Here is a 15,862-nt window from a genome sequence, read left to right as displayed (position 1 = left end):
TGTGTCCAATACTTTGCATTATCTACTGTACAAATGAGCAAAATGCCAGAAAACCTTCAGCAAGACCGATTTCATTACTGTGCAACCGTTACTAATTTTAGATGATCAACGAAAGCGTGAATCTTACAGTATTTTGGCCTTAGACAATCTGACACCACTGCCGACATTTCTATTTTAGTGATTACATGAATGTAAAGTTGGGCACTAATAATACGCAGGCACTAATAATACAAGGGCACCAGATGTTCAAAGGGAAGTAAAACTAGGAGAGTCACTGGTAGAGAAGGATCTGGGTGTAGGGGGAGTGAAACTAGGAGAGTGACTGGTGGAGTAGGATCTGGATGTAAGGGGAGTAAAACTAGGAGAGTCACAGGTAGAGAAGGATCTGGGTGTAGGGGGGAGTAAAACTAGGTGAGTCACTTTTAGAGAAGGATCTGGATGTAGGGGGAGTAAAACTAGGTGAGTCAGTTGTAGAGAAGGATCTGGGTGTAGGGGGAGTAAAACTAGGTGAGTCACTTTTAGAGAAGGATCTGGATGTAGGGGGAGTAAAACTAGGAGAGTGACTGGTATAGTAGGATCTGGGTGTAGGTGGGAGGAAAACTAGGAGAGTCACTGGTAGAGAAGGAGCTGGGTGTAGGTGGGAGTAAAACTAGGAGAGTGACTGGTAGAGTAGGATCTGGGTGTAGGTGGGAGGAAAACTAGGAGAGTGACTGGTAGAGTAGGATCTGGGTGTAGGGTGAGTAAAACTAGGGGAGTCACTTGTAGAGAAGGATCTGGGTGTAGGTGGGAGTAAAACTATGAGAGTCCCTTGTAGAGAAGGATCTGGGTGTAGGGGGGAGTAAAACTAGGAGAGTCACTTGTAGAGAAGGATCTGGATGTAGGTAGGAGGAAAACTAGGAGAGTCACTGGTAGAGAAGGATCTAGGTGTAGGGGAGTAAAACTAGGAGAGTCACTTGTAGAGAAGGATCTGGGTGTAGGAGGGAGTAAAACTAGGAGAGTCACTTGTAGAGAAGGATCTGGATGTAGGGGGAGTAAAACTAGGAGCTTCACTTGTAGAGAAGGATCTGGGTGTAGGGGGGAGTAAAACTAGGAGAGTGACTGGTAGAGAAGGATCTGGATGTAGGGGGAGTAAAACTAGGAGAGTGACTGGTAGAGAAGGATCTGGATGTAGGGGGAGTAAAACTAGGAGAGTAACTGGTAGAGTAGGATCTGGGTGTAGGTGGGAGGAAAACTTTGAGAGTCACTGGTAGAGATGGATCTGGGTGTAGGGGGAGGAAAACTAGGAGAGTCACTTGTAGAGAAGGATCTGGGTGTAAGTGGGAGGAAAACTAGGAGAGTCACTTGTAGAGAAGGATCTGAGTGTAAGTGGGAGGAAAACTAGGAGAGTCACTTGTAGAGAAGGATCTGGATGTAGGGGGAGTAAAACTAGGAGAGTCACTCACTTGTAGAGAAGGATCTGGGTGTAGGGGGGAGTAAAACTAGGAGAGTGACTGGTAGAGTAGGATCTGGGTGTAGAGGGAGTAAAACTAGGATAGTCACTTGTAGAGAAGGATCTGGGTGTAGGGGTGAGTAAAACTAGGAGAGTCACTTGTAGAGAAGGATCTGGATGTAGGTGGGAGGAAAACTAGGAGAGTCACTGGTAGAGAAGGATCTAGGTGTAGGGGGAGTAAAACTAGGAGAGTCACTGGCAGAGAAGAATCTGGGTGTAGGGGGGAGTAAAACTAGGAGAGTCACTGACAGAGAAGGATCTGGGTGTAGGGGGGAGTAAAACTAGGAGAGTCACTTGTAGAGAAGGATCTGGGTGTAGGAGGGAGTAAAACTAGGAGAGTCACTTGTAGAGAAGGATCTGGATGTAGGGGGAGTAAAACTAGGAGCTTCACTTGTAGAGAAGGATCTGGGTGTAGGGGGGAGTAAAACTAGGAGAGTCACTTGTAGAGAAGGATCTGGATGTAGGGGGAGTAAAACTAGGAGAGTGACTGGTAGAGAAGGATCTGGATGTAGGGGGAGTAAAACTAGGAGAGTGACTGGTAGAGAAGGATCTGGATTTGGGGGGAGTAAAACTAGGAGTGTCACTGGTACAGAACACTACCACAAAGCACAAAGCACTGCCCTAAATAGGGAAACAAGTTTGCAAAAGACATGAAGAGGCGCAGATGACGAGGTGAGGTTATGTTACAAAATAAAAACAGAATAAAACTAAACGATATAAAATATTTTTGCTTTTCTCAAAGTTTACTCTGTAGAAATGGAATATGTTATTATCTATTTAGCCAGAATATTATAGGTGTCCTCAGTTACTTAGCAACTCCCAGTCGCACCATCGCTGGTGGAGAAACGTCTTTGCGATGGGTAATTGATTTTTATCCATGTTTTTGTTCTGATAAATTCACAAAATATCAAAATGTATCGCAGATTAAACTTTGTATAACACATATAACAAAATATATATTATGGGATCATTAAGGGTACGTGTCCACGATCAGGATGGCCGGCGGTATCGTCGGAGCGGCAAAGCCGCTCGGCTCTAAGCCCCGCCCCCTTCTGGGACGCGATGATGCCAGATGTGTTCATTGTACACATCCGGGATCATCGCACCCCTCGCATAGGGCCCTGTGTTATTCCTTGCGGCAGCGCAGCGTCGCCGCAAGGAACACGGACATGCTGCGATCTGAAAAGACGCGCAGCATGTCCGGAGTCGCAGGGCCGCCGCGTGCGGGTTTCCACGCATAGTGGACACGGGATTTCAAAAAAATCCCCTCCACTATGCTGGAACATCTGGACGCTGCGTGTTTGACGCTGCGGCCCCACAGAGCGTCAAACACATAGCGTTTCCTGACTGTGGACACGTACCCCTTTTCAGATCGCAGCATGTCCGTGTTCCTTGCGTCGCCGCTGCGTCGCCGCAAGGAATAACACAGGGCCCTATGCGAGGGGTGCGATGATCCCGGATGTGTACAATGAACACATCCGGCATCATCGCGTCCCAGAAGGGGGCGGGGCTTAGCGCCGAGCGGCTTTGCCGCTCCGACGATACCGCCGGCCATCCTGAACGTGGACACGCACCCTAAAGGGGTTGTCCAGGCTTAGGGCGGGAGTCTGCAGTCACTCTACGTGTGCACTGTCAGGGTTCCCCAATGCCAGGAGTAAGCGGTCATGTGACCATAAGTCTGCGATTTGCATATTCCCTGTCACATTCCAACTAGACGTGCCCAACCTCGCTTGTATTGTGAGGCCGCGCACGTCTAGTTGGCATGTGACCGCGTGAATGTAAAGGCATTACGCAGATATGTAGCAGCGTCATAGACGAACACTGGGCGTGCTGCTCATGTGTCAGGGACACAATAGCCATGTACACACAACATGAAGGGTTTCTCCACTTTCTCTGCTTGTAGAAGGGCCCCTCTCCAATAAGCTGACCACACAGGTGCCCGAATGCAGAAGAAAAGGCAGAGAAAGTGGAGAAACCCTTCATGTTGGGTGTACATGGCTATTGTGTCCCCGACATTCATGACATGCGGTCACATGCCAACTAGAGGTGCGCGGCCTCTCACAATACAAAGCTCCAAGGACTTTTTTTTCTTTTAAAATGAACTTTATTGTTCAAGCAGCAAGTGGACACAGACAGCCCGCGCACCCATGTAGCTCCTCCCCCGGCTGCACAGTCCTCCTGTCAGGTGCTAGGAACTGGGACCCGCCGTGCAGGAGCAGCAGAGGCGCGGGGCCGGGAGCCACGGAGGCGCGGGGCCGGGAGCCACGGAGGCGGGCAGCTCTCTCTCCGGGCCCCTGTATCCTGAGGGCCGTGCGGGCGGAGCAGGAGCGGAGGCACCGCGGGCTCATGAGGGGCGGAGCCTGAACACCACAGTGCCGAGGAGCCGGAGCAGGACGGCTGAGGTGGGGAGCGGCCCGTGTGTGACCAGAGGGTGTAATATATAGTGTGTACTGTATATACTGTGTGACCAGAGGGGGTATACACTGTATATAGTGTGTACTGCATATACTGTGTGACCGGAGGGGCTTATACACTGTATATAGTGTGTACTGTATGTACTGTGTGACCAGAGGGGGTGTAATACACTGTATATAGTGTGTACTGCATATACTGTGTGACCAGAGGGGGTTATACACTGTATATAGTGTGTACTGCATATAGTGTGTGACCAGAGGGGGTGTAATACACTGTATATAGCGTGTACTGTATATAGTGTGTGACCAGAGGGGGTTATACACTGTATATAGCGTGTACTGTATATAGTGTGTGACCAGAGGGGGTTATACACTGTATATAGTGTGTACTGTATATAGTGTGTGACCAGAGGGGGTGTAATACACTGTATATAGCGTGTACTGTATATAGTGTGTGACCAGAGGGGGTTATACACTGTATATAGTGTGTACTGTATATATTGTGTGACCAGAGGGGGTTATACACTGTATATAGTGTGTACTGTATATACTGTGTGACCAGAGGGGGTTATACACTGTATATAGTGTGTACTGTATATATTGTGTGACCAGAGGGGGTTATACACTGTATATAGTGTGTACTGTATATAGTGTGTGACCAGAGGGGGTTATACACTGTATATAGTGTGTACTGTATATATTGTGTGACCAGAGGGGGTTATACACTGTATATAGTGTGTACTGTATATAGTGTGTGACCAGAGGGGTGTAATATATAGTGTGTACTGTATATAGTGTGTGACCAGAGGGGGTTATACACTGTATATAGTGTGTACTGTATATATTGTGTGACCAGAGGGGGTTATACACTGTATATAGTGTGTACTGTATATAGTGTGTGACCAGAGGGGTGTAATATATAGTGTGTACTGTATATAGTGTGTGACCAGAGGGGGTTATACACTGTATATAGTGTGTACTGTATATATTGTGTGACCAGAGGGGGTTATACACTGTATATAGTGTGTACTGTATGTACTGTGTGACCAGAGGGGGTGTAATACACTGTATATAGTGTGTACTGCATATACTGTGTGACCAGAGGGGGTTATACACTGTATATAGTGTGTACTGCATGTAGTGTGTGACCAGAGGGGGTGTAATACACTGTATATAGCGTGTACTGTATATAGTGTGTGACCAGAGGGGGTTATACACTGTATATAGCGTGTACTGTATATAGTGTGTGACCAGAGGGGGTTATACACTGTATATAGTGTGTACTGTATATAGTGTGTGACCAGAGGGGGTGTAATACACTGTATATAGCGTGTACTGTATATAGTGTGTGACCAGAGGGGGTTATACACTGTATATAGTGTGTACTGTATATATTGTGTGACCAGAGGGGGTTATACACTGTATATAGTGTGTACTGTATATACTGTGTGACCAGAGGGGGTTATACACTGTATATAGTGTGTACTGCATATAGTGTGTGACCAGAGGGGGTGTAATACACTGTATATAGTGTGTACTGTATATAGTGTGTGACCAGAGGGGGTTATACACTGTATATAGTGTGTACTGTATATATTGTGTGACCAGAGGGGGTTATACACTGTATATAGTGTGTACTGTATATAGTGTGTGACCAGAGGGGTGTAATATATAGTGTGTACTGTATATAGTGTGTGACCAGAGGGGGTTATACACTGTATATAGTGTGTACTGTATATATTGTGTGACCAGAGGGGGTTATACACTGTATATAGTGTGTACTGTATATAGTGTGTGACCAGAGGGGTGTAATATATAGTGTGTACTGTATATAGTGTGTGACCAGAGGGGGTTATACACTGTATATAGTGTGTACTGTATATATTGTGTGACCAGAGGGGGTTATACACTGTATATAGTGTGTACTGTATATACTGTGTGACAAGAGGGGATTATACACTGTATATAGTGTATGTACTGTATATATTGTGTCACCAGAGGGGTGTAATATATAGTGTGTACTGTATATAGTGTGTGACCAGAGGGGGTTAAACACTGTATATAGTGTGTACTGTATATAGTGTGTGACCAGAGGGGGTTAAACACTGTATATAGTGTGTACTGTATATAGTGTGTGACCAGAGGGGGTTATACACTGTATATAGTCTGTACTGCATATATTTGTGTGACCAGAGGGGGTTATACACTGTATATAGTGTGTGACCAGAGGGGGTTATACACTGTATATAGTGTGTACTGTATATACTGTGTGACCAGAGGGGCTTATACACTGTATATAGTGTGTACTGTATATATTGTGTACTGTATATAGTGTGTGGGACCAGAGGGGGTTATACACTGTATATAGTGTGTACTGTATATACTGTGTGACCAGAGGGGGTTATACACTGTATATAGTGTGTACTGTATATAGTGTGTGACCAGAGGGTGTTATACACTGTATATAGTGTGTACTGTATATACTGTGTGACCAGAGGGGGTTATACACTGTATATAGTGTGTACTGTATATACTGTGTGACCAGAGGGGGTTATACACTGTATATAGTGTGTACTGTATATAGTGTGTGACCAGAGGGGGTTATATACTGTATATAGTGTGTACTGTATATAGTGTGTGACCAGAGGGGGTTATACACTGTATATAGTGTGTACTGTATATAGTGTGTGACCAGAGGGGGTATACACTGTATATAGTGTGTGACCAGAGGGGGTTATACACTGTATATAGTGTGTACTGTATATAGTGTGTGACCAGAGGGGGTTATACACTGTATATAGTGTGTACTGTATATAGTGTGTGACCAGAGGGGGTATACACTGTATATAGTGTGTGACCAGAGGGGGTTATACACTGTATATAGTGTGTACTGTATATACTGTGTGACCAGAGGGGGTTATACACTGTATATAGTGTGTACTGTATATACTGTGTGACCAGAGGGGGTTATACACTGTATATAGTGTGTACTGTATATACTGTGTGACCAGAGGGGGTTATACACTGTATATAGTGTGTACTGTATATATTGTATGACCAGAGGGGGTTATACACTGTATATATTGTGTACTGTATATAGTGTGTGGGACCAGAGGGGGTTATACACTGTATATAGTGTGTACTGTATATACTGTGTGACCAGAGGGGGTTATACACTGTATATAGTGTGTACTGTATATAGTGTGTGACCAGAGGGGGTATACACTGTATATAGTGTGTGACCAGAGGGGGTTATACACTGTATATAGTGTGTGACCAGAGGGGGTTATACACTGTATATAGTGTGTACTGTATATACTGTGTGACCAGAGGGGGTTATACACTGTATATAGTGTGTACTGTATATACTGTGTGACCAGAGGGGGTTATACACTGTATATAGTGTGTACTGTATATACTGTGTGACCAGAGGGGGTTATACACTGTATATAGTGTGTACTGTATATACTGTGTGACCAGAGGGGGTTATACACTGTATATAGTGTCTGTACTGTATATAGTGTGTGACCAGAGGGGGTTATACACTGTATATAGTGTGTACTGTATATACTGTGTGACCAGAGGGGGTTATACACTGTATATAGTGTCTGTACTGCATATACTGTGTGTACTGCATATACTGTGTGACCAGAGGGGGTTATACACTGTATATTGTGTGTGTACTGTATATATTGTGTGACCAGAGGGGGTTATACACTGTATATAGTGTGTACTGTATATAATGTGTGACCAGAGGGGGTTATACACTGTATATAGTGTGTACTGTATATAGTGTGTGACCAGGGGGTGTAATATATAGTGTGTACTGTATATACTGTGTGACCAGAGGGGGTTATACACTGTATATAGTGTGTACTGTATATACTGTGTGACCAGAGGGGGTTATACACTGTATATAGTGTGTACTGTATATATTGTGTGACCAGAGGGGGTTATACACTGTATATAGTGTGTACTGTATATACTGTGTGACCAGAGGGGGTTATACACTGTATATACTGTGTGTGTGACGAGAAGGGATTATACATTGTATATAGTGTGTGTGACCAGAGGGGGTTATACACTGTATATAGTGTCTGTACTGTATATAGTGTGTGACCGGAGGGGGTTATACACTGTATATAGTGTGTACTGCATGTACTGTATATACTGTGTGACCAGAGGGGGTTATACACTGTATATAGTGTGTGACCAGAGGGGGTTATACACTGTATATAGTGTGTACTGTATATATTGTATGACCAGAGGGGGTTATACACTGTATATAGTGTGTACTGTATATAGTGTGTGACCAGAGGGGGTTATACACTGTATATAGTGTGTACTGTATATAGTGTGTGACCAGAGGGGGTTATACACTGTATATAGTCTGTACTGCATATATTGTATGACCAGAGGAGGTTATACACTGTATATAGTGTGTACTGTATATAGTGTGTGACCAGAGGGGGTTATACACTGTATATAGTGTGTGACCAGAGGGGGTTATACACTGTATATAGTCTGTACTGCATATATTGTGTGACCAGAGGGGGTTATGCACTGTATATAGTGTGTACTGTATATAGTGTGTGACCAGAGGGGGTTATACACTGTATATAGTGTGTACTGTATATAGTGTGTGACCAGAGGGGGTTATACACTGTATATAGTGTGTACTGTATATAGTGTGTGGGACCAGAGGGGGTTATACACTGTATATAGTCTGTACTGCATATATTTGTGTGACCAGAGGGGGTTATACACTGTATATAGTGTGTGACCAGAGGGGGTTATACACTGTATATAGTGTGTACTGTATATAGTGTGTACTGTATATATTGTGTACTGTATATAGTGTGTGGGACCAGAGGGGGTTATACACTGTATATAGTGTGTACTGTATATAGTGTGTGTGACCAGAGGGGTTTATACACTGTATATAGTGTGTACTGTATATACTGTGTGACCAGAGGGGGTTATACACTGTATATAGTGTGTACTGTATATACTGTGTGACCAGAGGGGGTTATACACTGTATATAGTCTGTACTGCATATATTTGTGTGACCAGAGGGGGTTATACACTGTATATAGTGTACTGTATATACTGTGTGACCAGAGGGGGTTATACACTGTATATAGTGTGTACTGTATATATTGTGTGACCAGAGGGGGTTATACACTGTATATAGTGTGTACTGTATATAGTGTGTGACCAGAGGGGGTTATACACTGTATATAGTGTGTACTGTATATATTGTGTGACCAGAGGGGGTTATACACTGTATATAGTGTGTACTGTATATAGTGTGTGACCAGAGGGGGTTATACACTGTATATAGTGTGTACTGTATATATTGTGTGACCAGAGGGGTTTATACACTGTATATAGTGTGTACTGTATATAGTGTGTGACCAGAGGGGGTTATACACTGTATATAGTCTGTACTGCATATATTGTGTGACCAGAGGGGTTATACACTGTATATAGTGTGTACTGTATATAGTGTGTACTGTATATAGTGTGTGACCAGAGGGGGTTATACGCTGTATATAGTGTGTACTGTATATAATGTGTGACCAGAGGGGGTTATACACTGTATATAGTGTGTACTGTATATATTGTGTGACCAGAGGGGGTTATACACTGTATATAGTGTGTGTACTGTATATAATATGTGACCAGAGCGTGTTATACACTGTATATAGTGTGTGTACTGTATATAGTGTACAGTATATATTGTGTGTGATCAGAGGGGGTTATACACTGTATATAGTGTGTGTACTGTATATACTGTGTGACCAGAGGGGGCTATACTCTATATAGTGTGTGCACTGTATATATTGTGTGTGACCACAGGGTGTTATACACTGTATATAGTGTCTGTACTGTATATATTGTGTGTACTGTATATACTATGTGACCAGAGGGTGTTATACACTGTATATAGTGTCTGTACTGTATATATTGTGTGCACTGCATATACTATGTGACCAGAGGGTGTTATACACTGTATATAGTGTGTGTACTGTATATAGTGTGGGTACTGTATATATTGTGTGAGACCAGATGGGGTTATACACTGTATATAGTGTCTGTACTGTATATATTGTGTGTACTGCATATACTATGTGACCAGAGGGTGTTATACACTGTATATAGTGTGTGTACTGTATATAGTGTGGGTACTGTATATATTGTGTGAGACCAGATGGGGTTATACACTGTATATAGTGTCTGTACTGTATATATTGTGTGTACTGCATATACTATGTGACCAGAGGGTGTTATACACTGTATATAGTGTGGGTACTGTATATATTGTGTGAGACCAGAGGGGGTTATACACTGTATATAGTGTCTGTACTGTATATATTGTGTGCACTGCATATACTATGTGACCAGAGGGTGTTATACACTGTATATAGTGTGTACTGTATATAGTGTGTGACCAGGGGGTGTAATATATAGTGTGTACTGTATATACTGTGTGACCAGAGGGGGTTATACACTGTATATAGTGTGTACTGTATATACTGTGTGACCAGAGGGGGTTATACACTGTATATAGTGTGTACTGTATATATTGTGTGACCAGAGGGGGTTATACACTGTATATAGTGTGTACTGTATATACTGTGTGACCAGAGGGGGTTATACACTGTATATACTGTGTGTGTGACGAGAAGGGATTATACATTGTATATAGTGTGTGTGACCAGAGGGGGTTATACACTGTATATAGTGTCTGTACTGTATATAGTGTGTGACCGGAGGGGGTTATACACTGTATATAGTGTGTACTGCATGTACTGTATATACTGTGTGACCAGAGGGGGTTATACACTGTATATAGTGTGTGACCAGAGGGGGTTATACACTGTATATAGTGTGTACTGTATATATTGTATGACCAGAGGGGGTTATACACTGTATATAGTGTGTACTGTATATAGTGTGTGACCAGAGGGGGTTATACACTGTATATAGTGTGTACTGTATATAGTGTGTGACCAGAGGGGGTTATACACTGTATATAGTCTGTACTGCATATATTGTATGACCAGAGGAGGTTATACACTGTATATAGTGTGTACTGTATATAGTGTGTGACCAGAGGGGGTTATACACTGTATATAGTGTGTGACCAGAGGGGGTTACACACTGTATATAGTCTGTACTGCATATATTGTGTGACCAGAGGGGGTTATGCACTGTATATAGTGTGTACTGTATATAGTGTGTGACCAGAGGGGGTTATACACTGTATATAGTGTGTACTGTATATAGTGTGTGACCAGAGGGGGTTATACACTGTATATAGTGTGTACTGTATATAGTGTGTGGGACCAGAGGGGGTTATACACTGTATATAGTCTGTACTGCATATATTTGTGTGACCAGAGGGGGTTATACACTGTATATAGTGTGTGACCAGAGGGGGTTATACACTGTATATAGTGTGTACTGTATATAGTGTGTACTGTATATATTGTGTACTGTATATAGTGTGTGGGACCAGAGGGGGTTATACACTGTATATAGTGTGTACTGTATATAGTGTGTGTGACCAGAGGGGTTTATACACTGTATATAGTGTGTACTGTATATACTGTGTGACCAGAGGGGGTTATACACTGTATATAGTGTGTACTGTATATACTGTGTGACCAGAGGGGGTTATACACTGTATATAGTCTGTACTGCATATATTTGTGTGACCAGAGGGGGTTATACACTGTATATAGTGTACTGTATATACTGTGTGACCAGAGGGGGTTATACACTGTATATAGTGTGTACTGTATATATTGTGTGACCAGAGGGGGTTATACACTGTATATAGTGTGTACTGTATATAGTGTGTGACCAGAGGGGGTTATACACTGTATATAGTGTGTACTGTATATATTGTGTGACCAGAGGGGGTTATACACTGTATATAGTGTGTACTGTATATAGTGTGTGACCAGAGGGGGTTATACACTGTATATAGTGTGTACTGTATATATTGTGTGACCAGAGGGGGTTATACACTGTATATAGTGTGTGTACTGTATATAATATGTGACCAGAGCGTGTTATACACTGTATATAGTGTGTGTACTGTATATAGTGTACAGTATATATTGTGTGTGATCAGAGGGGGTTATACACTGTATATAGTGTGTGTACTGTATATACTGTGTGACCAGAGGGGGCTATACTCTATATAGTGTGTGCACTGTATATATTGTGTGTGACCACAGGGTGTTATACACTGTATATAGTGTCTGTACTGTATATATTGTGTGTACTGTATATACTATGTGACCAGAGGGTGTTATACACTGTATATAGTGTCTGTACTGTATATATTGTGTGCACTGCATATACTATGTGACCAGAGGGTGTTATACACTGTATATAGTGTGTGTACTGTATATAGTGTGGGTACTGTATATATTGTGTGAGACCAGATGGGGTTATACACTGTATATAGTGTCTGTACTGTATATATTGTGTGTACTGCATATACTATGTGACCAGAGGGTGTTATACACTGTATATAGTGTGGGTACTGTATATATTGTGTGAGACCAGAGGGGGTTATACACTGTATATAGTGTCTGTACTGTATATATTGTGTGCACTGCATATACTATGTGACCAGAGGGTGTTATACACTGTATATAGTGTGTGTACTGTATATAGTGTGGGTACTGTATATATTGTGAGACCAGAGGGGGTTATACACTGTATATAGTGTGTACTGTATATAGTGTGTACTGCATATACTGTGTGACCACAGGGGCTTATACTGTATATACTGTGTGCACTGTATATATTGTGTGTGACCACAGGGTGTTATACACTGTATATAGTGTCTGTACTGTATATATTGTGTGTACTGCATATACTATGTGACCAGAGGGTGTTATACACTGTATATAGTGTGTGTACTGTATATAGTGTGGGTACTGTATATATTGTGTGAGACCAGAGGGGGTTATACACTGTATATAGTGTGTGCGCTGTATATAGTGTGTGTACTGTATATATGGTGTGTGACCAGAGGGGTTTATACACTGTATATAGTGTGTGTAAATATAGTGTGTACTGTATATATTGTGTATAGTGTGTGTGTGACACCAGAGGGTGTTATACACTGTATATAGTGTGCGTACTGTATATAGTGTGTACTGTATATATTGTGTATACTGTTTAGTGTGTGTGTGTATGACACCAGAGGGTGTTATATACTGTATATAGTGTGTGTACTGTTTAATGTGTACTGTATATACTGTGTGTGACCAGAGGGTGTTATACACTGTATATATTGTGTATAATGTGTACTGTATATAGTGTGTGACCAAAGTGTGTACGCTGTATATAGCGTGTACTATATATACTGTATATAGTGTGCACTGTATATAATGTGTGTGTGTGATCAGCGTGTTATACACTGTATATAGTGTGTGTATACTGTATATATTGTGTATAGTGTGTGACCAGAGTGTGTTATATACTGTATATAGTGTGTACTGTATATATTGTGTATACTGTGAGCAGAGTGTTATACACTGTATATAGTGTGTATACTGTATATATTGTGAACTGTTTATAGTGTGTGACCAGTGTTGTTATACACTATTTATATTGTGTGTGTACTGTATACATTGTGTTTAGTGTACTGTATATAGTGTTTGTGACCAGTGTGTTATACACTGTATATAATGTATATATTCTCTAGTGTGTGTATTATATACTATATGGTGGCCCGATTCTAACGCATCGGTTATTCTAGAATATGCATGTCCACGTAGTATATTGCACAGTCCATGTAGTATATTGCCCAGCTACATAGTATATTGGCCAGCCACGTAGTATATTGGCCAGCCACGTAGTATACAGCACAGAGCCACGTAGTAGATTGCCCAGCCACATATTTCACAGGTTAAAAAATAAAAAATAAACATACTCACCTTCCGATCCGAGGGCCCCTTGAAGTTCTAACAAACTCACCATGCTTGTAGTTCTGTCGCCTGTGCGAGGTACAGGCGGCAGCTTCCGGTCCCAGCCTGCTCAAGGCATGTGATGACGTCGCGGTCTCCTGCGTGAGCGGTGAGCGGAGGGGTGTATGCGGGCGCCGGGCAGTGAGTGCGGGGAGTAAGTGCGGCCATTTTCTTCCGGACTGTGCGCGTCGCTGATTGGTCGCGACAGCTATGACAGGCAGCTGGCGAGACCAATCAGCGAACGAATAACCGTTACAGACAGAAGGACAGAAAGACGGAAGTGACCCTTAGACAATTATATAGTAGATACTGTGTGTTCTGTTTATAGTCTGTACTGTATGTAGTGTGTATACTGTGTACTGTATATAGTATGTGCATATACTGTATGTGTATTGTGTATAGTGTGTACATACTGTGTATACTGCATGTATGTACTATATATAGTGTGTGCATATACTGTATTTGTACTGTATGTACAGTGCTGTATACAGAGTGTATATACTGTCTGCGTACTGTTTATAGTGTGTGCATATATAGTGTGCATACTGTATGTGTGTACTGTATATAGTGTGTGTGTGTGTATACTGTGTACGTACTGTATATGGTGTGTGTATACTGTATGTGTACTTTTGTACTGTGCTGTATAAACTGATATATATATATATTGCAGCTTTTCATACAGTCGTATATGAGGTGTGAATGTATAAATGTGGCTTAAAATGTTATGTATATGGGAAAAAATATATAATCTTATAATCTTATGCATGGGGTGACGGGGTTTATTGTTTTGACCCCAATGGCGAGGGTCTCAGAGGAACGTGGAAGTCTGCAGAATACAAAAATCCAGCTCATAGGGCAGTGGTAACTGGGTTGACCATATATCTACTCCTAACGCCAACACTAGAAGTAGCCGGGGATCATTCCTACGTTGATTCTAGATGACACGCGCCAGCCGGAGAATCTAGCTACCCCTAGTAGAGGAAAACAAAGACCTTTCTTGCCTCCAGAGAAGGGGACCCCAAAGCTGGATAGAAGCCCCCCACAAATAATGACGGTGAGGTAAGAGGAAAAGACAAACACAGAAATGAACCAGGTTTAGCACAGAGAGGCCCGCTTACTGATAGCAGAATAAAGAAAGGTAACTTATATGGTCAACAAAAACCCTATCAAAATCCACACTGGAAATTCAAGAACCCCCGAACCGTCTAACGGTCCGGGGGGAGAACACCAGCCCCCTAGAGCTTCCAGCAAAGGTCAGGATATAGATTTGGAACAAGCTGGACAAAAATACAAAAACCAAAACAAATAGCAAAAAGCAAAAGGCAGACTTAGCTGATATAACTGGAACCAGGATCAGTAGACAAGAGCACAGCAGACTAGCTCTGATAACTACGTTGCCAGGCATAGAACTGAAGGTCCAGGGAGCTTATATAGCAACACCCCTAACTAACGACCCAGGTGCGGATAAAAGGAATGACAGAAAAACCAGAGTCAAAAAACTAGTAACCACTAGAGGGAGCAAAAAGCAAATTCACAACAGTACCCCCCCCTTAGTGAGGGGTCACCGAACCCTCACCACGACCACCAGGGCGATCAGGATGAGCGGCATGAAAGGCACGAACTAAATCGGCCGCATGAACATCAGAGGCGACCACCCAGGAATTATCCTCCTGACCATAGCCCTTCCACTTGACCAGGTACTGAAGCCTCCGCCTGGAGAGGCGAGAATCCAAGATCTTCTCCACCACGTACTCCAACTCGCCCTCAACCAACACCGGAGCAGGAGGCTCAGCAGAAGGAACTACAGGCACAATGTACCGCCGCAACAAGGACCTATGAAATACATTGTGAATAGCAAATGACACAGGAAGATCCAGACGAAAAGATACAGGATTAAGGATTTCCAATATCTTGTAAGGCCCAATAAAACGAGGTTTAAATTTGGGAGAGGAGACCTTCA

General features: G+C 42.6%; 1 long non-coding RNA gene across 3 annotated transcripts in view; it reads left to right on the top strand.

Moving 5' to 3' along the window:
• The first annotated feature begins 3,702 nt into the window (after nt 1–3,702).
• LOC143785704 (uncharacterized) overlaps nt 3,703–15,862 on the top strand; it is an 83,532-nt gene continuing 71,372 nt past the window's right edge. For all 3 annotated transcript variants that reach the window (XR_013218057.1, XR_013218056.1, XR_013218058.1), the window contains exon 1: nt 3,703–3,891. This is a non-coding gene — a long non-coding RNA (uncharacterized LOC143785704). The remainder of the gene's footprint in view (nt 3,892–15,862) is intronic.

This window comes from Ranitomeya variabilis, chromosome 7, assembly GCF_051348905.1.
Source record: "Ranitomeya variabilis isolate aRanVar5 chromosome 7, aRanVar5.hap1, whole genome shotgun sequence".
NCBI lineage: Eukaryota > Metazoa > Chordata > Amphibia > Anura > Dendrobatidae > Ranitomeya > Ranitomeya variabilis.
This window is presented reverse-complemented; position numbering and strand designations above follow the sequence as displayed.